At 39.7% G+C, this 22,919-nt stretch overlaps 1 non-coding gene across 1 annotated transcript; it reads right to left on the bottom strand.

Moving 5' to 3' along the window:
* Positions 1–3,212: 3,212 nt before the first annotated feature.
* Positions 3,213–3,320, bottom strand: LOC130964304 (small nucleolar RNA R71). Its single transcript, XR_009080405.1, has one exon. It is a non-coding gene; the product is annotated as a small nucleolar RNA R71 (small nucleolar RNA).
* Between the last annotated feature and the right edge of the window lie 19,599 nt (positions 3,321–22,919).

Here is a 22,919-nt window from a genome sequence, read left to right as displayed (position 1 = left end):
CTTCATTACTCAGCCCAAGCACACACCAAGTGGGCCCGGAAGTGGATTTTTATGTCATTTACTCATCTTTGTACACCTTAGGCTACTAGTTTCTATAAGTAGGACCTTTTACTATTGTATTTGACATCTAGACATCTTTGGACATCTAGTTCTTAGATCAATCTGGGGCTGGCCTCACGGCCATGCCTAGACTTTTGTTCTTATGTATTTTCAACGGTGGAGTTTCTACACACCATAGATTAAGGTGTGGAGCTCTGCTGTACCTCGAGTATTAATGCAATTACTATTGTTCTTCTATTCAATTCCGCTTGTTCTTTTACCAAGATATCACTTGTTCTTCAACTTGATGAAGGTGGTGATTGACACTCATCATCATTCTCACCTATGAACAAGGTGACTGACAACCATTCTTGTTCTACAAGCATCCGAGGCTTAGTGAATATCTCTTGGATTCTTCGGAATCTTCGTGGTATAGGCAGGACCTGATGGCGGCATTCAAGAGAATCCGGAAGGTCTAAACCTTGTCTGTGGTATTCTGAGTAGGATTCAATGATTGAATGACTGTGACGTGCTTCAAACCTGTAACCTACTGGGCGTTAGTGACAGACGCAAAAGAGTTATTCTATTCCGGTAGGGGAGGGAACCAAACCGGTGATTGGCAGCACTGTGACAGAGTGTGTGCATTAGCTTTCACTGCGCGGATGGGAGGTAGCTGCTGACAACAGTGAAACCTTACACGAGCTTGCCATGGAAAGGAGTAAGAAGGATTGGATGAAGACATTAGGAAAGCAGAGAGACGGAAGGGAAGGCATCTTCATACACTTGTCTGAAGCTCTTACACCAATGATGTACATAAGTATCCCTATCTTTATCTTTTATGTTATTTTCGTTCATCACTATACCCAATTGAGTCTGCCTGACTGAGATTTACAAGATGACCATAGCTTGCTTCATACCACCAATCTCCGTGGGATCGACCCTTACTCGCGTAAGGTTTATTACTTGGACGACCCAGTGCACTTGCTGGTTAGTTGTGCGAAGTTGTGTTTATGCCATGGTAGTGAGCACCAAGTCTTTGGAGCCATTACTAGGGATTGTTTATGTTTTGAAAAGTATTGATCACAATTTCGTGCACCAAGTTTTTGGCGCCGTTGCCGGGGATTGTTCTTGTGTATGGACAACTGACGGTTCATCTTGTTGCTTAGATTAGGTATTATTTTTCTTCAGAGTTCTTAAGAATGAATTCTAGTGTTTCAAGGTGATGTTCTTATTATCACCAAAGCTGATTGATCATCATCAATTTAGCTCTTGAATGCAATGTCCTGCTGAAGCTTAGCTAGCTATGTCTAATTCCTTTAGACTAAAGCTTTAGACTAACATTGCATGATTCCTGGAATTCTCATTAAGAATTTTGATATCTTTTTCCACCTAATTTTCGGAAAACACAAAAAAAAAATTAGAAAATCATAAAAACCAAAAATATTTCTTGTTTGAGTCTAGAGTCTCATCTTAAGTTTGGTGTCAATTGCATGTTTTTGTTCTTCTTGCATTTTTCGACTTCATGCATGTGTCTTCATTGATCTTCAAGTTGTTCTTGATGATTTCCTTGTTTTGATCTTTGAATTCTATTGACTTGAGTGTTTTGTTGTTTCTCATATATACAAACTGCTAAGTTTGGTGTCTTGCATGCATTGTTATTTGATTTTAGTTGCATTTTTGATTATTCCTCATTATTAAAAAAATCCAAAAATATTTTTAATTTGTGTCTTTTCAAGTCAATAATACAGAGAATTGAAGATTCAGAACATACTGCAGAGGACTTATACAGAAAAAGCTGGGCATTCAAAAATGCCCAGTGAAGAAGACAGACTGGCGTTTAAACGCCAGCCAGGGTGCCTGGCTGGGCGTTTAACGCCCAAAAGGGTATAGTTTTGGGCGTTAAACGCCAGAATGTGCACCATTCTGGGCGTTTAACGCCAGGATGGCAAAGGGGGAAGATTTTGTTTTCAAAATCAATTTTTCAAAGTTTCTCAAAATCAAATCTTTTTCAAATCATATCTTTTCAATCAAATGTTTTCAAAATTAATTTCTTTCCTTTTTCAAAGATACTTACTAACAATTAATGATTTGATTGAACATTTTTTGCCTTTTCTGTTGAGGAAGGTTTTATGTTTGAATCATATCTTTTCTTGTTAGGCAAGTCATTAATTTTTAAAATCATATCTTTTCAAATTGTTTTCAAATCATATCTTTTCAAATTGTTTTCAAATCATATCTTTTCAATCACATCTTTTTAAAACCAATCATATCTTTTAATCACATCTTTTTCAAAATAAGTTTTCAATCAAATCTTTTTAACTTCTAATTTCAAAATCTTTTTCAAAAATCACTTGATTTCTTTTCCACTCTTATTTTCGAAAATCAATTAAATGTTTTTCAAAATGTTTTCAAAATCTTTTACTTAATTTTCGAAAATTACTTCCCTTCTTCTCACATCCTTCTATTTTTGGACTAACTCTATTCCTTAATGCAAAATTCGAACTCCATCTCCTTTGATAAGTTCGAATTTTCTACTTCTGTCTTCTACCTTTCTTTTCCTCTGACACCTCAAGGAATCTCTATACTGTAACATAGAGGATTCCATATTTTCTTGTTTTCTTCTCTTTCATATGAGCAGGAACAAAGACAAAGGCATTCTTGTTGAAGCTGACCCTGAACCTGAAAGGACCTTGAAGCGGAAGCTAAGAGAAGCTAAGGCACAACTCTCTGCTGAGGACCTGACCAAATTCTTCAAGGAAGAAGAACACATGGCAGCCGAAAACAACAACAATGCCAACAATGCAAGGAAGGTGCTGGGTGACTTCACTGCACCTACTCCTGATTTCTATGGGAGAAGCATCTCTATCCCTGCCATTGGAGCAAACAACTTTGAGCTTAAGCCTCAATTAGTTTCTCTAATGCAACAAAATTGCAAGTTCCATGGACCTCCAATGGAAGATCCTCATCAGTTCTTAGCTGAATTCTTGCAAATCTGTGACACAGTCAAGACTAATGGGGTTAACCCTGAGGTCTATAGACTGATGCTATTCCCTTTTGCTGTAAGAGACAGAGCTAGAATATGGTTGGATTCTCAACCTAAAGAAAGCCTGGACTCTTGGGAAAAGCTAGTCAATGCCTTCTTGGAAAAGTTCTTTCCACCACAAAGATGGAGTAAGCTTAGAGTGGAAGTCCAAACCTTCAGACAGAAGGATGGAGAATCCCTCTATGAAGCTTGGGAAAGATACAAACAATTAATCAGAAGATGTCCTTCAGACATGCTTTCTGAATGGAGCATCATACGTATTTTCTATGATGGTCTCTCTGAACTATCCAAAACGTCTTTAGATAGCTCTGCTGGAGGATCTCTTCATCTGAAGAAGACGCCTGCAGAAGCTCAAGAATTGATTGAAATGGTTGCAAATAACCAATTCATGTACACTTCTGAAAGAAATCCTGTGAACAATGGGACTAGTCAGAAGAAAGGAGTTCTTGAGATTGACACTCTGAATGCCATATTGGCTCAGAACAAGATATTGACTCAACAAGTCAATTTGATTTCTCAAAGTCTGTCTGGAATGCAAAATGCACCAAGCAGTACTAAGGAAGCTTCATCTGAGGAAGAAGCCTATGATCCTGAGAACCCTTCAATGGAAGAGGTGAATTACCTAGGAGAACCCTATGGAAACACCTACAATTCTTCATGGAGAAATCACCCCAATTTCTCATGGAAGAATCAAGAGAGACCTCAACAAGGTTTCAATAACAATAATGGTGGAAGAAACAGGTTTAGCAATGGCAAGCCTTTTCCATCATCTTCTCAGCAACAGACAGAGAGTTCTAAGCAGAATACTTCTGACTTAGCAACAATGGTCTCTTATCTAATAAAGACCACTCAAAGTTTCATGAATGAAACAAGGTCCTCCATCAGAAATTTGGAAGGACAAGTGGGTCAGCTGAGCAAGAAAGTTACTGAACTCCCTCCTAGCACTCTCCAAGTAATACAGAAGAAAATCCAAAAGGAGAGTGCAAAGCCATAGACATGGCCGAATATGGAGAGGAAAGAGAGGAGGAGGACGCCACTGAGGAAGACCTCAGTGGGCGTGTACCAATCTCCTCTGAGTTCCTCAATGAGGAACAATGGGAATCTGAGGCTCAAAATGAGACCATAGAGATTCCATTGGACTTACTTCTGCCATTCATGAGCTCTGATGAGTATTCTTCCTCTGAAGAGGATGAGTATGTCACTGAAGAGCAAGTTGCTAAATACCTTGGAGCAATCATGAAACTGAATGACAAGTTATTTGGAAATGAGACTTGGGAGGAAGAACCACCTTTGCTCACCAAAGAACTGGATGACTTGTCTAGGCAGAAACTGCCTCTAAAGAGGCAAGATCCTGGGAAGTTTTCTATACCTTGTACCATAGGCACCATGACCTTCAAGAAGGCCTTGTGTGACTTAGGGTCAAGTGTAAACCTCATGCCCCTCTCTGTAATGGAGAAATTAGGGATCCTTGAGGTGCAAGCTGCAAGAATCTCATTAGAGATGGCAGACAATTCAAGAAAACAAGCTCATGGACTTGTAGAGAATGTTTTGGTGAAGATTAAGGACCATTACATCCCTACTGACTTCATAGTCCTAGAGACTGGGAAGTGCATGGATGAATCCATCATCCTTGGCAGACCCTTCCTAGCCACAGCAAAGGCTGTGATTGATGTTGATAGAGGAGAGTTGATCATTCAAGTGAATGAAGAATCCTTGGTGTTTAAGGCCCAAGGACATCCCTCTATCATCATGGAGAGGAAGCATGAAGAGCTTCTCTCAAAACAGAGCCAAGCAGAGCCCCCCACAGTCAAACTCTAAGTTTGGTGTTGGAGGCCACAACCAAACTCTAAGTTTGGTGTTGAACCCCCACATTCAAACTCTAAGTTTGGTGTTGGGAGGTTCCAACACGGTTCTGAGTATTTCTGAGGCTCCATGAGAGTCCTCTGTCAAGCTAATGACATTAAAGAAGCGCTTGTTGGGAGGCAACCCAATGTTTTATGGTTAACTATTTTCTTTTGTTATTTTATCTTTTTTGTAGGTTGATGATCATAAGAAGTCACAAAATCAATTGAAAAAGCAAAAACAGAATGAAAAACAGGAAGAAAAACAGCACACCCTGGAGGAAGAACTCACTGGCGTTTAAACGCCAGTGAGGCTAGCAGTTGGGCGTTTAACGCCCAGTCTGGCACCATTCTGGGTGTTTAACGCCAGAAAGGGGCACCAGACTGGCGTTAAACGCCAGGAAAGGGAAAGAACCTGGCGTTAAACGCCAGAAAGGGGCACCAGCCCGGCGTTTAACGCCAGATTTGGCACAAAACGTGATTTTGATTGCCATTTGGTGCAGGGATGACTTTTCCTTGACACCTCAGGATCTGTGGACCCCACAGGATCCCCACCAACCCCACCACTCTCTCTTCTTCTTCACCCATTCACCAATCACCTCAATACCTCTTCACCACTCACCTCCATAAAACCCCACTTACCTCACCATCCAAATTCAAACCACTACTTCTTCCCCTTTTGGCCGAACCACAAAGCCATCTCCCTCTCCTCTATTTCCTCTTCTTCTACTCTCTTCTTTCTTCTTTTGCTCGAGGACGAGCAAACCTTTTAAGTTTGGTGTGGTAAAAGCATTGCTTTTTGTTTTTCCATAACCATTTATGGCATCCAAAGCCGGTTCAACTGAGAAGGCATGACCTCAAGCCCATCACTAAGAAGAAGATGGAGCAAACAAGAGACCCCTCTCATCATGAGATCCCTGAGATGCCTCAAGGGATGCACTTTCCTCCACAAGACTATTGGGAGCAACTAAGCACCTCCCTAGGAGAGTTGAGTTCCAACATGGGACAACTAAGGGTGGAGCACCAAGAACATGCCATCCTCCTCCATGAAATTAGAGAAGATCAAAGAATCGTGAGAGATGAGCAACAAAGACAAGGAAGAGACATTGAGGAGCTCAAGCACTCCATAAGACCTTCAAGAGGAAGAACAAGCCGCCATCACTGAGGTGGACCCGTTCTTTAATCTCCTTGTTCTTTATTTTTCTGTTTTTCGAATTTTTATGCTTATGTTTATCCATGTTTGTGTCTTATGATCATTAGTGTCTTAGTGTCTATGCCTTAAAGCTATGAATATGAATCCATCACCTTTCTTAAATGAAAACTGTTTTTATCACAAAAGAACAAGAAGTACAGGTGGTGGACGAAATTGTGTTCCTTAATTAATGGCTCCTTGGCATGTGCCAAAGAGAACTAATTTAACTAACTGATTACTTGCTCAGAGCACAATTCCGTTCAACTGACCAGCAAGTGTACTGGGTCGTCCAAGTAATACCTTACGTGAGTAAGGGTCGAATCCACAGAGATTATTGGTTTGAAGCAATCAATATTTATTTTATTAATCTTAGTTAGGATGTCAACAAGGATTAATTTGGATTAAAAGTGAAATTACTGGATTTCATAAAAGAGGGAACAATGTTACTTTGATTTGCAGCACTGGGGAATATGTTGGAGTTTTGGAGATGCTTTGTCCTCTGACTTCAACTCTTCCTTGAAATCCTCTTCTCACACGCAGGTTCCTTCCATGGCAAGCTCTATGTAGGGTGTCACCGTTGTCAATGGCTACTTCCCATCCTTGCAGTGAAAGCTATGCACGCACTCTGTCACAGTACGGCCAATCACCGGTTGGTTCCCGCTCCTACTGGAATAGAATCCCTCTTTTGCGTCTGTCACTAACGCCCAGCAGGTTAAAGTTTGAAGCACGTCACAGTCATTCAATCCCGGAATCCTACTCGGAATACCACAGACAAGGTTTAGACTTTCCGGATTCTCATGAATGCCGCCATCAATCCGGCCTATACCACGAAGATTCTGTTGGGGAATCTAAGAGATATTCATTCAATCTGATGTAGAACGGAGATGGTTGTCAGGCACACGTTCATGGGTTGAGGAAGGTGATGAGTGTCACGGATCATCACCTTCTCCACAGTTAAGCGCGAATAAACATCTTAGATAAGAACAAGCGTGTTTGAATGGAAAACAAAGGAATTGTATTAATTCATTGAGACGCTGCAGAGCTCCTCACCCCCAACAATGGAGTTTAGAGACTCATGCCGTCACAAAGTATGTAATTCAGATCTGAAAATAGCATGAGGTCCAAGATAAGTCTGTAAAAGTTGTTTAAATAGTAAACTAGTAACCTAGGTTTACAGAATATGAGTAAACTAAGATAATTGGTGCAGAAATCCACTTCTGGGGCCCACTTGGTGTGTGCTGGGGCTGAGACTAAAGCTTTCCACGTGTAAAGGCCTTTCTTGGCGTCAAACTCCAGGTTTTGACGTGTTTTGGGCGTTCAACTCCGGATCATGACGTTTTTCTGGCGTTTAACTCCAGACAGCAGCATGTACTTGGCGTTCAACGCCAAGTTACGTCGTCTATCCTTGCGCAAAGTATGGACTATTATATTGCTGGAAAGCCCTGGATGTCTACTTTCCAACGCCGTTGAGAGCGCGCCAATTGGATTCCTGTAGCTCCAGAAAATCCATTTCGAGTGTAGGGAGGTCAGGATCCAACAGCATCAGCAGTCCTTTTTCAGCCTAAGTCGGATTTTTGCTCAACTCCCTCAATTTCAGCCAGAAAATACCTGAAATCACAGAAAAATACACACACTCATAGTAAAGTCCAGAAATATGATTTTTGCCTAAAAACTAATATTATTTTACTAAAAACTAACTGAAACATGCTAAAATCTACATGAAATTACCCCCAAAAAGCGTACAAAATATCCGCTCATCACAACACCAAACTTAAACTGTTGCTTGTCCTCAAGCAACTAGATGAATAAAATAGGTTCTAACAGAAATTAAGAAGTAATATATATTTAGAGTTTTAAATGAAGCTCAGATTCTTATTAGATGAGCGGGGCTTGTAGCTTTTTGTCTCTGAACAGTTTTGGCATCTCCCTGTATCTTTAGAATTTCAGAATAATTGGCATCCTTAGGAACTCAGAATTCAGATAGTATTATTGACTCTCCTAGTGTAGTATGTTGATTCTTGAACACAGCTATTTATGAGTCTTGGCCGTGGCCCTAAGCACTTTGTCTTCCAGTATTACCACCGGATACATAAATGCCACAGACACATAACTGGGTGAACCTTTTCAGATTGTGACTCAGCTTTGCTAGAGTCCCCAGTCAGTGGTGTCCAGAGCTCTTAAGCACACTCTTTTGCTTTGGATCACGACTTTAACCACTCAGTCTCAAGCTTTTCACTTGGACCTTCATGACACAAGCACATGGTTAGGGACAGCTTGATTTAGCCGCTTAGGCCTGGATTTTATTTCCTTGGGCCCTCCTATCCATTGATGCTCAAAGCCTTGGATCCTTTTTACCCTTGCCTTTTGGTTTTAAGGGCTGCTTGGCTTTTATTCCTTTTGATTGTAATTATATATATATATATATTTTTTTTTGACTGCTTTTTCTTGCTTCAAGAATCAATTTCATGATTTTTCAGATCATCAATAATATTTTCGTGTTCCTCATCCTTTCAGGAGCCAATATTCATCAAATTCAAAATACAATTTATGCACTGTTCAAGCATTCATTCAGAGAACAAAAAGTATTGCCACCACATATAATTAATTATAAATTTTATTATTAAGAACTCGAAAAATATAGATTACTTCTTTATTCTAAAATAAAATCTACTACTTTATTCATGCCTGATGATGATGAGAAAAATAAACTATAGCTTAATTGGAAATAAAATCAAAATAGACATACTAATTACTACTAAATATCTCCTAAGGTGAATTTCAAATAAAAAAATGCTATCACTAAATTAAAGCAGGAAAATTGGAACTCAGCAACCTTTTGTTTTGAGGAAGGACGTGTTCTTCTAATCTCTGGGGTGTTGTTCAAGGATTAATTTTTGGCGCTTCAGCTCCCTTAGATCACGCCCTTGCTCCTCCTGTTCTTTGAGCAGTTTGCAAAGCATGCTACTTTGATTATTCTGTTCTTCCTTTATTTGATCCATAGCTTCTTGCAATCTGGAAATAGAGGCTTCAAGATGTTCCCAATATTCGAATTGAGGCAATTCTGGGAGAGCTTCTTGTGCTCTCTTCCTGGTTGAATCATCTTGTTGCTGTCTGACCATTGATATTCCAGTAATTGGCTTTTCAACTGGGATGTACTCTGTTATTCCCATCTTCACTCCGGCATCTTTGCAGAGCATAGAAATTAAGCTTGGATAGGCCAATCTGGCGTCTTTAGAGTTCCTGTTTGCTACTTTGTATAGCTCGCATGAGATCAGTTGATGGACTTCTACCTCTTTTCCCAACATGATGCAGTGAATCATGACAGCTCTTTTGATGGTTACTTCAGAACGGTTGCTGGTGGGCAATATGGAACGCCCTACGAAATCCAGCCAGCCTCTGGCTACTGGTTTTAGATCCTCCCTTTTTAGTTGAACTGGGTCGCCAGTTGTGCTGGTAGTCCACTTGGCTCCAGGAACGCATATATCTTCCAAGATCCTGTCCAATCCTTTATTGACCCTCATCATTCTCCTATTAAAGGAGTCTGGGTCGTCTTTTAGTTGAGGAATCTTGAATATCTCCCTGATCCTGTCAGGATTGGTATGAATGATCTTTCCTCTGACCACAGTTTTATGATCAAAGATAGCAGCTCCAACGATTCTTTGCCTTTCTGTCTGCCATAGATTAGCATAGAACTCTTGAACCATGTTTCTTCCCACTTTTGTTTCAGGATTGGCCAGAATTTCCCAATGCCTGTTTCTGATTTGCTCTTGGATCTCCGGATATTCATCTTCTTTCAAATCAAATCTGACTTCCGGGATCACTGATCTGTGACTCATTATTTTATAATAATGATCTGAATGTTCTTTAGATAAGAACTTCCCTTGATTCCAAAGTGGCTTTGGAGCGCTCTTTTCTTGCCCTTTTGGGTGGGTTGTTTTCCTCTTGGGGCCATGAATTTGATGATCACGGATATCCACACCAAACTTAGAGCTTTGCTTGTCCTCAAGCAAAAAGAGAAGAAAGAAGAGGGATAGGAGGAGAGCAGTTTGGATGATGAGGAGGGCGCCGAACACAAGATATAGGGAGGGGGGTGGGTTATTTTTCGAAAAATAAGAAAGAGCTAAGATAAAAGATATGATTTTAAAAGATATGATTAGAAAAAGATATAATTTTTAAAAGAGAAAGATATGAATAAGAATTTAAAAGACAAATCTGAAAAATTTAATTTTGAAAAAGATTTTTTTTTTTAAAAAAGATAATTGAGTTTTGAAAACAAATTTTTAAAAGAGTTTGATTGGATTGAAAATTAATTTGTCCTTTATGGATTAAGATACCTTTGATATTTTGAAAAAGAGATATTAGAAATTAGGATTTTTAGAACTCTAATTTGGGATGAGAGATGATAATTTGAAATATGTTGATGCAAGAAATCATGAATTGAAACATAAAAATTTGGAAAAAATATAAAGAAAAACGAAATTGTACCTCCTCCCACCATCCTGGCGTTAAACGCCCACATGGTGCATGGTTTGGGCGTTTAACGCCCATGTGATGCTTCTCCTGGGCGTTCAACGCCCATGTGATGCTTCTTTCTGGCGTTGAACGCCAGGAAGTCCTTCTTTACTGGGCGTTTTTCTAAACGCCCAGAATGCTAGCAGATTGGCGTTAAACGCCCAGAAGGTGCATCTTTCTGGCGTTTAACGCCCAGAAGATGCTCCTTTCTGGCGTTTAACGCCCAGAAGGCTACCCTCACTGGCGTTAAACGCCCAGTGGGTGCTTCTTTTGGGCGTTTAACGCCCAAAGTGTTTCTTACTGGCTTTTTCATGCCAGTGAACTTCCAAATTTCTCTGTAACTCTTGGGACTTCAGTTAATTTGTTATTTCACCTTTGAAGATACTTAGACCTAAACCTGTAAAGAAAGAAAATTTATTTAATTAGTAATTAAACTTTGTATATGGCTGGGTTGCCTCCCAGCAAGCGCTTCTTTAATGTCATTAGCTGGACTATCACTGATTCTTCAATTAAGTCTCAGTCTTGAGCATTCTTGCTCAAAATTGCCTTCAAGATAATGTTTAACTCTTTGTCCATTGACAATGAACTTTTTGTTAGAGTCATTATCTTGAAGCTCTATGTAGCCATATGGTGATACACTTGTAATTACATATGGACCTCTCCACCGGGATTTTAATTTCCCGGGGAATAATTTGAGCCTAGAGTTAAATAGCAGAACTTTCTGCCCTGGTTTAAAGACTCTGGATGACAATTTCTTATCATGCCATTTTTTTGCTTTTTCCTTGTAAATTTTTGCATTTTCAAAAGCATTGAGTCTAAACTCTTCTAGCTCATTTAACTGGAGCAATCGTTTTTCTCCAGCTAATTTGGCATCAAGGTTCAGGAATCTGGTTGCCCAGTAGGCCTTGTGTTCCAGTTCCACTGGCAAGTGACACGCCTTTCCATACACAAGCTGGTATGGAGAGGTCCCTATAGGGGTCTTGAATGCTGTTCTGTATGCCCACAGAGCATCATCCAAGCTTCTTGCCCAATCCTTTCTGCGGTTAATTACAGTCCGTTCCAGGATTCTTTTAAGTTCTCTATTTGAGACTTCTGCCTGCCCATTAGTCTGTGGGTGATATGGAGTAGCCACCCTGTGGTTGACTCCATAACGGACTAGAGCAGAGTAGAGCTGCTTATTACAGAAATGAGTACCCCCATCACTGATTAACACTCTGGGGATACCAAATCTGCTGAAGATATGTTTCTGGAGGAATTTTAACACTGTTTTAGTGTCATTAGTGGGTGTTGCAATAGCCTCCACCCATTTGGATACATAATCCACTGCCACCAGAATATAGGTGTTTGAGTATGATGGTGGGAAAGGTCCCATGAAGTCAATACCCCATACATCAAACAACTCAATTTCCAAGATTCCTTGTTGAGGCATAGCATAACTGTGGGGCAGGTTGCCTGATCTCTGGCAACTATCACAGTTAAGCACAAATGCTCGGGAATCTTTATAGAGAGTAGGCCAGTAGAAGCCACTCTGGAGGACTCTTGTGGCTGTTCGTTCACTTCCAAAATGTCCTCCATACTGTGATCCATGGCAATGCCAAAGGATCTTCTGTGCTTCTTCTTTAGGCACACATCTACGGATTACTCCGTCTGCACATCTCTTAAAGAGATATGGTTCATCCCAGAGATAGTATTTTGCATCTGTGATTAATTTCTTTGATTGCACCTTACTGTACTCCTTGGGTATGAATCTCACTGCCTTGTAGTTTGCAATGTCTGCAAACCATGGCACTTCCTGGACGGCTAGTAATTGCTCATCCGGAAAGGTTTCAGAAATTTCAGTGAGAGGGAGGGACGCCCCTTCCAATGGTTCTATTCGGGACAGGTGATCTGCTACTTGATTTTCTGTCCCTTTTCTGTCTCTTATTTCTATATCAAACTCTTGCAGAAGCAGCACCCATCTGATGAGTCTGGGTTTTGAATCTTGCTTTGTGAGTAGATATTTAAGAGCAGCATGATCAGTGTACACAATCACTTTTGATCCTACTAAGTAGGATCTGAATTTGTCAATGGCGTAAACCACTGCAAGTAGCTCTTTTTCTGTGGTTGTGTAATTCTTCTGTGCATCATTTAGCACACGGCTGGCATAGTAAATGACATGCAGAAGCTTGTCATGCCTTTGCCCTAACACTGCACCAATGGCATGGTCACTGGCATCACACATTAGTTCAAATGGTAATGTCCAGTCTGGTGCAGAGATGATTGGTGCTGTGACCAATTTAGTTTTCAGAGTTTCAAATGCCTGCAGACACTCCTCATCAAAGATAAAGGGCATGTCTGCAGCTAGCAGGTTGCTCAGAGGTTTGGCGATTTTTGAAAAATCCTTTATAAACCTCCTATAAAACCCTGCATGTCCCAGAAAACTTCTGATTGCCTTAACATTAGCAGGTGGTGGTAATTTTTCAATTACTTCTACCTTAGCTTGGTCCACCTCTATCCCCTTGTTCGAAATTTTGTGCCCAAGGACAATTCCTTCAGTCACCATAAAGTGACATTTTTCCCAGTTTAAAACCAGGTTAGTCTCTTGGCATCTTTTCAGAACAAGTGCTAAATGGTTAAGGCAGGAGCTGAATGAGTCTCCAAATACTGAAAAGTCATCCATGAAGACTTCCAGGAATTTTTCCACCATATCAGAGAAAATTGAGAGCATGCACCTCTGAAAGGTTGCAGGTGCATTGCATAAGCCAAATGGCATCCTTCTGTATGCAAATACTCCAGAAGGGCATGTGAATGCCGTTTTCTCTTGATCCTGGGGATCTACTGCAATTTGATTATAACCTGAATATCCATCCAGAAAGCAGTAGTATTCATGACCTGCTAGTCTTTCTAGCATCTGGTCTATGAATGGTAAAGGAAAATGATCCTTTCTGGTGGCTGTATTGAGCCTTCTATAATCAATACACATACGCCACCCTGTAACTGTCCTTGTAGGAACCAGTTCATTTTTTTCATTGTGAACTACTGTCATGCCTCCTTTCTTAGGGACAACTTGGACAGGGCTCACCCAGGGGCTGTCAGAAATAGGATAAATAATCCCAGCCTCTAGTAATTTAGTGACCTCTTTCTGCACCACTTCTTTCATAGCTGGATTCAGCCGCCTTTGTGGTTGAACCACTGGCTTGGCGTCATCTTCCAACAAGATTTTGTGCATGCACCTGGCTGGGCTAATGCCCTTAAGATCACTAATGGACCACCCAAGAGCTGTCTTGTGCGTCCTTAGCACTTGAATTAGTGCTTCCTCTTCCTGTGGCTCCAAGGTAGAGCTTATAATTACAGGAAAGGTTTCACCTTCTCCCAGAAATACATATTTCAGGGATGGTGGTAATGGTTTGAGCTCGGGTTTTGGAGGTTTCTCCTCTTCCTGAGGGATTTTCAGAGGTTCTATTATCTTCTCTGACTCCTCCAAATCAGGCTGAACATCTTTAAAGATGTCCTCTAGCTCTGATTCGAGACTCTCAGCCATATTGACCTCTCTTACCAGAGAATCAATCATGTCAACACTCATGCAGTCATTTGGGGTGTCTGGATGTTGCATGGCTTTGACCACATTCAACTTGAATTCCTCCTCATTGACTCTCAAGGTTACTTCCCCTTTTTGGACATCAATGAGGGTTCGGCCAGTTGCTAGGAAAGGTCTTCCTAGAATGAGAGTTGCACTCTTGTGCTCTCCATTTCCAGCACCACAAAGTCAGTAGGAAAGGCAAATGGCCCAACCTTGACAATCATGTCTTCAATCACGCCTGATGGGTATTTAATGGAGCCATCAGCAAGTTGAAGACATATCCTGGTTGGTTTGATTTCTTCAGTTAAACCAAGCTTTCTGATAGTAGATGCAGGTATTAGGTTGATACTTGCCCCAAGGTCACATAAAGCTTGCTTGGTGCAATTACCTTCTAATGTGCATGGTATCATAAAGCTCCCAGGATCTTTAAGCTTCTCAGGTAAGCTTTTTAGAATGACTGCACTGCATTCTTCAGTGAGGTAAACCTTTTCAGTCTCCCTCCAATCCTTCTTATGACTTAAGATCTCTTTCATGAACTTAGCATAAGAGGGTATTTGCTCAAGTGCTTCTGCAAACGGAATCTTTATTTCAAGAGTCCTGAGATAGTCTGCAAAGCGGGCAAATTGCTTATCTTGTTCCGCTTGGCGGAGTTTTTGAGGATAAGGCATTTTGGCTCTGTATTCCTCAACCTTAGTTGCTGCAGGTTTATTACCTACAGAAGTGGGTTGGGAAGCCTTGTTATCAGCACTTGTATGTGACTGATTCCCTACTGGCATTTGAATGCCAGAGGTAGGAGCTGGAGTGGCGTTAGACGCCACTTCCTTGCTTGTTACTGGCGTTTGAACGCCAGAACCATGCTCCTTTTGGGCGTTCAACGCCAGATTCAAGCTTGTTTCTGGCGTTGAACGCCAGGAATCAGCATGGTCTGGGCGTTCAGCGCCAGCTTTATCCCTTTCTGGGCTCTGCTTGTCCTCAGAGGGATTTTGATTAGCTATTCGTTCATGTCCTTGCTTCTTGCTGCTTTGAAGTGAGGTATTTAATGTTTTCCCACTTCTTAATTGAACTGCTTGGCATTCTTCTACTATTTGTTTTGACAGTCGTTTTTCTGTTTGCTTTAATTGCACTTCCATGTTCCTGTTTGCCATTCTTGTTTCCTGTAATATCTCCTTGAATTCGGCTAGCTGCTGAGTTAGAAAGTCTAATTGCTGATTAAATTCACTAGCCTGATCCACCGGACTGAGTTCTGCAGTTACTGTTTTAGCTTCTCCTTTCTTAGAAGATTCACTGCTTAGATACATATGTTGATTTCTGGCAACTGTATCAATAAGCTCTTGAGCTTCTTCAATTGTTTTTCTCATGTGTATAGATCCACCAGCTGAGTGGTCTAGAGAAATCTGAGCTTTTTCTGTAAGCCCATAGTAGAAGATGTCTAATTGCACCCATTCTGAAAACATTTCAGAGGGGCATTTTCTTAGCATCTCTCTGTATCTCTCCCAAGCATCATAAAGGGATTCATTATCTCCTTGTTTGAAGCCTTGGATGTTTAGCCTTAGCTGTGTCATCCGTTTGGGAGGGAAATAGTGATTCAGGAATTTTTCTGACAGCTGTTTCCATGTTTTTATGCTGTTCTTAGGCTGGTTATTTAACCACCTCTTAGCTTGATCTTTTACAGCAAATGGAAACAGTAGTAATCTGTAGATATCCTGATCCACTTCCTTATCATGTACTGTATCAGCAATTTGCAGAAATTGTGCCAGAAACTCTGTAGGTTCTTCATGTGGAAGACCAGAGTACTGACAGTTTTGCTGCACCATGATAATGAGCTGAGGATTCAGCTCAAAGCTACTAACTCCAATGGAGGGTATACAGATACTACTCCCATATGAAGCAGTAGTGGGGTTAGCATATGACCCCAGAGTCCTCTTGGACTGTTCATTCCTACTTGCTTCCATGATTGAATACAAGTTGAGAATTTATAGTTTGAAATATGGTGATGGAATAAATAAAAAGAAGAAAAAAAATCGAAAAAGTAGTTGGAAAATATAAATTTTTTTTTTTAAAAAAAATAAAAACGAAATTAAATAAAAGAAAGTGGAAATATTTTGAAATAGAAAATTGAATTTTTAATGTAAGATTTTCGAAAAAGTAGTTTTAAAAAAAGTTAGAAAAATAAAAATTTTTGAATTTTGAATTTTATGATGAAAGAGAAAAACACACAAAAGACACAAGACTTAAAATTTTTAGATCTAATGCTCCTTATTTTTCGAAAATTTTTGGAGGAAAAACACCAAGGAACACCAAACTTAAAAATTTTAAGATCAAAACACAAGAAAAACCCAAGAACACCTTGAAGATTCACAAGAACACCAAGAACAAAAGAAAGAACACCAAACTTAAAATTTTTAGAAAACTTTAATAAAATTTTCGAAAATTATGAAAGATTAACAAGAAAACACCAAACTTAAAGTTTGGCACAGATTAAACCAAGAAAAATTATTTTTGAAAAAGATTTTCAAAAGAACTGGTGCCCAATTGCCAAGAACATAAGCCAACACTATAACCAACTGAATTAAAAATGTAATGTATTTTAAAGATGTATTATTTTTATGGATAAACTAAATTTTTGAAAACTAATGTTTTGAAAAAGCACAAGAAAAACAAGAAAAGACACAGAACAAGAAAAACTCAAGATCAAACAAGAAAAATAAGCAAGAACAACTTGAAGATCAATGAAGAACAAAGAACACAAGTCGAAAATTTTAAAAGAAAATATGAGATATGCAATTGACACCAAACTTAGAACAAGACACTAAACTCACGAAAATTTAACAATTAATTAAGAAAAATAATATTTTTGAAAAGGAATTTTTTTGAAAATAAACTATCCTATCAAGATTTAATGACTCTATAACAATAAAAAAAATAAAAATAAAAATAAAAATAAATTATTCCTAATCTAAGAAATAAAATAAGCCTTCAATTGTCCAAACTCAATAATCCCCGGCAACGGCGCCAAAAACTTGGTGGACGAAATTGTGTTCCTTAATTAATGGCTCCTTGGCATGTGCCAAAGAGAACTAATTTAACTAATTGATTACTTGCTCAGAGCACAATTCCGTTCAACTGACCAGCAAGTGTACTGGGTCGTCCAAGTAATACCTTACGTGAGTAAGGGTCGAATCCACAGAGATTATTGGTTTGAAGCAATCAATATTTATTTTATTAATCTTAGTTAGGATGTCAACAAGGATTAATTTGGATTAAAAGTGAAATTACTGGATTTCATAAAAGAGGGAACAATGTTACTTTGATTTGCAGCACTGGGGAATATGTTGGAGTTTTGGAGATGCTTTGTCCTCTGACTTCAACTCTTCCTTGAAATCCTCTTCTCACACGCAGGTTCCTTCCATGGCAAGCTCTATGTAGGGTGTCACCGTTGTCAATGGCTACTTCCCATCCTTGCAGTGAAAGCTATGCACGCACTCTGTCACAGTACGGCCAATCACCGGTTGGTTCCCGCTCCTACTGGAATAGAATCCCTCTTTTGCGTCTGTCACTAACGCCCAGCAGGTTAAAGTTTGAAGCACGTCACAGTCATTCAATCCCGGAATCCTACTCGGAATACCACAGACAAGGTTTAGACTTTCCGGATTCTCATGAATGCCGCCATCAATCCGGCCTATACCACGAAGATTCTGTTGGGGAATCTAAGAGATATTCATTCAATCTGATGTAGAACGGAGATGGTTGTCAGGCACACGTTCATGGGTTGAGGAAGGTGATGAGTGTCACGGATCATCACCTTCTCCACAGTTAAGCGCGAATAAACATCTTAGATAAGAACAAGCGTGTTTGAATGGAAAACAAAGGAATTGTATTAATTCATTGAGACGCTGCAGAGCTCCTCACCCCAACAATGGAGTTTAGAGACTCATGCCGTCACAAAGTATGTAATTCAGATCTGAAAATAGCATGAGGTCCAAGATAAGTCTGTAAAAGTTGTTTAAATAGTAAACTAGTAACCTAGGTTTACAGAATATGAGTAAACTAAGATAATTGGTGCAGAAATCCACTTCTGGGGCCCACTTGGTGTGTGCTGGGGCTGAGACTAAAGCTTTCCACGTGTAAAGGCCTTTCTTGGCGTCAAACTCCAGGTTTTGACGTGTTTTGGGCGTTCAACTCCGGATCATGACGTTTTTCTGGCGTTTAACTCCAGACAGCAGCATGTACTTGGCGTTCAACGCCAAGTTACGTCGTCTATCCTTGCGCAAAGTATGGACTATTATATATTGCTGGAAAGCCCTGGATGTCTACTTTCCAACGCCGTTGAGAGCGCGCCAATTGGACTCCTGTAGCTCCAGAAAATCCATTTCGAGTGTAGGGAGGTCAGGATCCAACAGCATCAGCAGTCCTTTTTCAGCCTAAGTCGGATTTTTGCTCAACTCCCTCAATTTCAGCCAGAAAATACCTGAAATCACAGAAAAATACACACTCATAGTAAAGTCCAGAAATATGATTTTTGCCTAAAAACTAATATTATTTTACTAAAACTAACTGAAACATGCTAAAATCTACATGAAATTACCCCCAAAAAGCGTACAAAATATCCGCTCATCAACAGGATTTCAAATTCATCTTTAAAACTAGCTTATTTAGTTTGATGTGGTGGCAATACTTTTTGTTTTCTGAATGTATGCTTGAACAGTGCATATGTCTTTTGAATTTGTTGTTCATGAATGTTAAAATTGTTGGCTCTTGAAAGAATGATGAAAAAGGAGACATGTTACTGAGGATCTGAAAAATCATAAAAATGATTCTTGAAGCAAGAAAAAGCAGTGAATACAAAAAAAAAAAAAGAGAAGCAGAAAAACGAAAAAAAAAGGGGAGAAAGAAAAAGAAAAGAAAAAAGAAAGAAATAAAGTTGTGATCCAAGGCAAAAAGAGTGTGCTTAAGAACCCTGGACACCTCTAATTGGGGACTTTAGCAAAGCTGAGTCACAATCTAAAAAGGTTCACCCAATTATGTGTCTGTGGCATGTATGTATCCGGTGGTAATACTGGAAGACAGAGTGCTTTGGGCCACAGCCAAGACTCATACACTAGCTATGTTCAAGAATCATCATACTTAACTAGGAGAATCAATAACACTATCTGAATTCTGAGTTCCTAAAGAAGCCAATCATTCTGAATTTCAAAGGATAAAGTGAGATGCCAAAACTGTTCGGAGGCAAAAAGCTACTAGTCCCGCTCATCTAATTTGGAGCTTAGTTTCATTGATAATTTGGAGTCTATAGTATATTCTCTTCTTTTTATCTTATTTGATTTTCAGTTGCTTGGGGACAAGCAACAATTTAAGTTTGGTGTTGTGATGAGCGGATAATTTGTATGCTTTTTGACATTGTTTTTAGTATGTTTTTAGTAGTTTTAGTTAATTTTTTATATTTTTATTAGTTTTTAATTAAAATTCACTTTTCTGGACTTTACTATGAGTTTGTGTGTTTTTCTGTGATTTCAGGTATTTTCTGGCTGAAATTGAGGGACCTGAGCAAAAATCTGATTCAGAGATTGAAAAGGACTGCAGATGCTGTGGATTCTGACCTCCCTGCACTCGAAGTGGATTTTCTGGAGCTACAGAAGCCCAATTGGCGCGCTCTCAACGGCGTTGGAAAGTAGACATCCTGGGCTTTCCAGCAATATATGATAGTCCATACTTTGCCCAAGATTTGATGGCCCAAACCGGCGTTCAAAGTCACCTACAGAAATCCCAGCGTTAAACGCCGGAACTGGCACCTAAATGGGAGTTAAACGCCCAAACTGGCACCAAAATGGGAGTTAAACGCCAAGAAGAGTCTCTACACGAAAATTACTTCATTACTCAGCCCAAGCACACACCAAGTGGGCCCGGAAGTGGATTTTTATGTCATTTACTCATCTTTGTACACCTTAGGCTACTAGTTTCTATAAGTAGGACCTTTTACTATTGTATTTGACATCTAGACATCTTTGGACATCTAGTTCTTAGATCAATCTGGGGCTGGCCTCACGGCCATGCCTAGACTTTTGTTCTTATGTATTTTCAACGGTGGAGTTTCTACACACCATAGATTAAGGTGTGGAGCTCTGCTGTACCTCGAGTATTAATGCAATTACTATTGTTCTTCTATTCAATTCCGCTTGTTCTTTTACCAAGATATCACTTGTTCTTCAACTTGATGAAGGTGGTGATTGACACTCATCATCATTCTCACCTATGAACAAGGTGACTGACAACCATTCTTGTTCTACAAGCATCCGAGGCTTAGTGAATATCTCTTGGATTCTTCGGAATCTTCGTGGTATAGGCAGGACCTGATGGCGGCATTCAAGAGAATCCGGAAGGTCTAAACCTTGTCTGTGGTATTCTGAGTAGGATTCAATGATTGAATGACTGTGACGTGCTTCAAACCTGTAACCTACTGGGCGTTAGTGACAGACGCAAAAGAGTTATTCTATTCCGGTAGGGAGGGAACCAAACCGGTGATTGGCAGCACTGTGACAGAGTGTGTGCATTAGCTTTCACTGCGCGGATGGGAGGTAGCTGCTGACAACAGTGAAACCTTACACGAGCTTGCCATGGAAAGGAGTAAGAAGGATTGGATGAAGACATTAGGAAAGCAGAGAGACGGAAGGGAAGGCATCTTCATACACTTGTCTGAAGCTCTTACACCAATGATGTACATAAGTATCCCTATCTTTATCTTTTATGTTATTTTCGTTCATCACTATACCCAATTGAGTCTGCCTGACTGAGATTTACAAGATGACCATAGCTTGCTTCATACCACCAATCTCCGTGGGATCGACCCTTACTCGCGTAAGGTTTATTACTTGGACGACCCAGTGCACTTGCTGGTTAGTTGTGCGAAGTTGTGTTTATGCCATGGTAGTGAGCACCAAGTCTTTGGAGCCATTACTAGGGATTGTTTATGTTTTGAAAAGTATTGATCACAATTTCGTGCACCAACTTTCCTCCACAAAACTATTGGGAGCAAATCAACACCTCCCTAGGAGAATTGAGTTCCAACATGGGACAACTAAGGGTGGAGCACCAAGAACATTCCATCCTCCTCCATGAAATTAGAGAAGATCAAAGAATCATGAGAGAGGAGCAACAAAGGCAAGGAAGAGACATTGAGGAGCTCAAGCACTCCATAAGATCTTCAAAAGGAAGAACAAGCCGCTATCACTAAGGTGGACCCATTCTTTAATTTCCTTCTTCCTTATTTTCCTGTTTTTTCGAATTTTATGCTTATGTTATCCATGTTTGTGTCTTATTACATGATCATTAGTGTCTTAGTGTCTATGCCTTAAAGTTATGAATGTCCTATGAATCCATCACCTTTCTTAAATGAAAAATGTTCTTAATTGAAAAAGAGAAGAATTGCATGAATTTTAAATTTTATAACAGATTAATTATTTTTAATGTGGTGGCAATACTTATGTTTTCTGAATGTATGCTTAAACAGTGCATATGTCTTTTGAATTTGTTGTTCATGAATGTTGGCTCTTGAAAGAATGATGGAAAAGGAGACATGTTACTGAGGATCTGAAAAATCATAAAAATGATTCTTGAAGCAAGAAAAAGTAGTGAATACAAAAAAAAGAGAGGAGAAAAACGAAAAAAAAAACGAAAAAAAAGAAGAGAGAAAAAGAAAAAGAAAAAAAATAAAGTTGTGATCCAAGGCAAAAAGAGTGTGCTTAAGAACCCTGTACACCTCTAATTGGGGACTCTAGCAAAGCTGAGTCACAATCTGAAAAGGTTCACCCAATTATGTATCTGTGGCATGTATGTATCCGGTGGTAATACTGGAAGACAGAGTGCTTTGGGCCACGGCCAAGACTCATAAAGTAGCTATGTTCAAGAATCATCATAATTAACTAGGAGAATCAATAACACTATCTGGATTCTGGGTTCCTATAGAAGCCAATCATTCTGAATTTCAAAGGATAAAGTGAGATGCCAAAACTGTTCAGAGGCAAAAAGCTAAAAGCCCCGCTCATCTAATTAATACTGATCTTCATAGATGTTTTTGGAATTCATTACATATTCTCTTCTCTCTATCTTTTTTGATTTTCAGTTGCTTGGGGACAAGCAACAATTTAAGTTTGGTGTTGTGATGAGCGGATAATTTATACGCTTTTTTGCATTGTTTTTAGTATGTTTTTAGTATGTTTTAGTTAGTTTTTATTATATTTTTATTAGTTTTTAGTTAAAATTCACTTTTCTGAAATTTACTATGAGTTTGTGTGTTTTTCTGTGATTTCAGGTATTTTCTGGCTGAAATTGAGGGACCTGAGCAAAAATCTGATTCAGAGGCTGAAAAGGACTGCAAATGCTGTTGGATTCTGACCTCCCTGCACTCGAAGTGGATTTTCTGGAGCTACAGAAACCCAATTGACGCGCTCTCAACGGCGTTGAAAAGTAGACATCCTGGGCTTTCCATCAATGTATAATAGTCCATACTTTGCCCGATATTTGATGGCCCAAACCGGCGCTTCAAATCAGCTCAAAACTGCCCGGTGTTAAACGCCGGAACTGGCACAAGAATGGGAGTTAAACGCCCAAACTGGCACAAAAGATAGCGTTTAACTCCAAGAGAAGTCTCTACACATGAAAGCTTCAATGCTCAGCCCAAGCACACACCAAGTGGGCCTGGAAGTGGATTTTTATGTCATTTACTCATTCCTGTAAATC

This window comes from Arachis stenosperma, chromosome 2 (genome assembly GCF_014773155.1).
Source record: "Arachis stenosperma cultivar V10309 chromosome 2, arast.V10309.gnm1.PFL2, whole genome shotgun sequence".
NCBI classification, from domain to species: domain Eukaryota; kingdom Viridiplantae; phylum Streptophyta; class Magnoliopsida; order Fabales; family Fabaceae; genus Arachis; species Arachis stenosperma.
The sequence above is the reverse complement of the archived record's forward strand: the minus strand, read 5'-3'. Positions and strand labels throughout refer to the sequence as shown.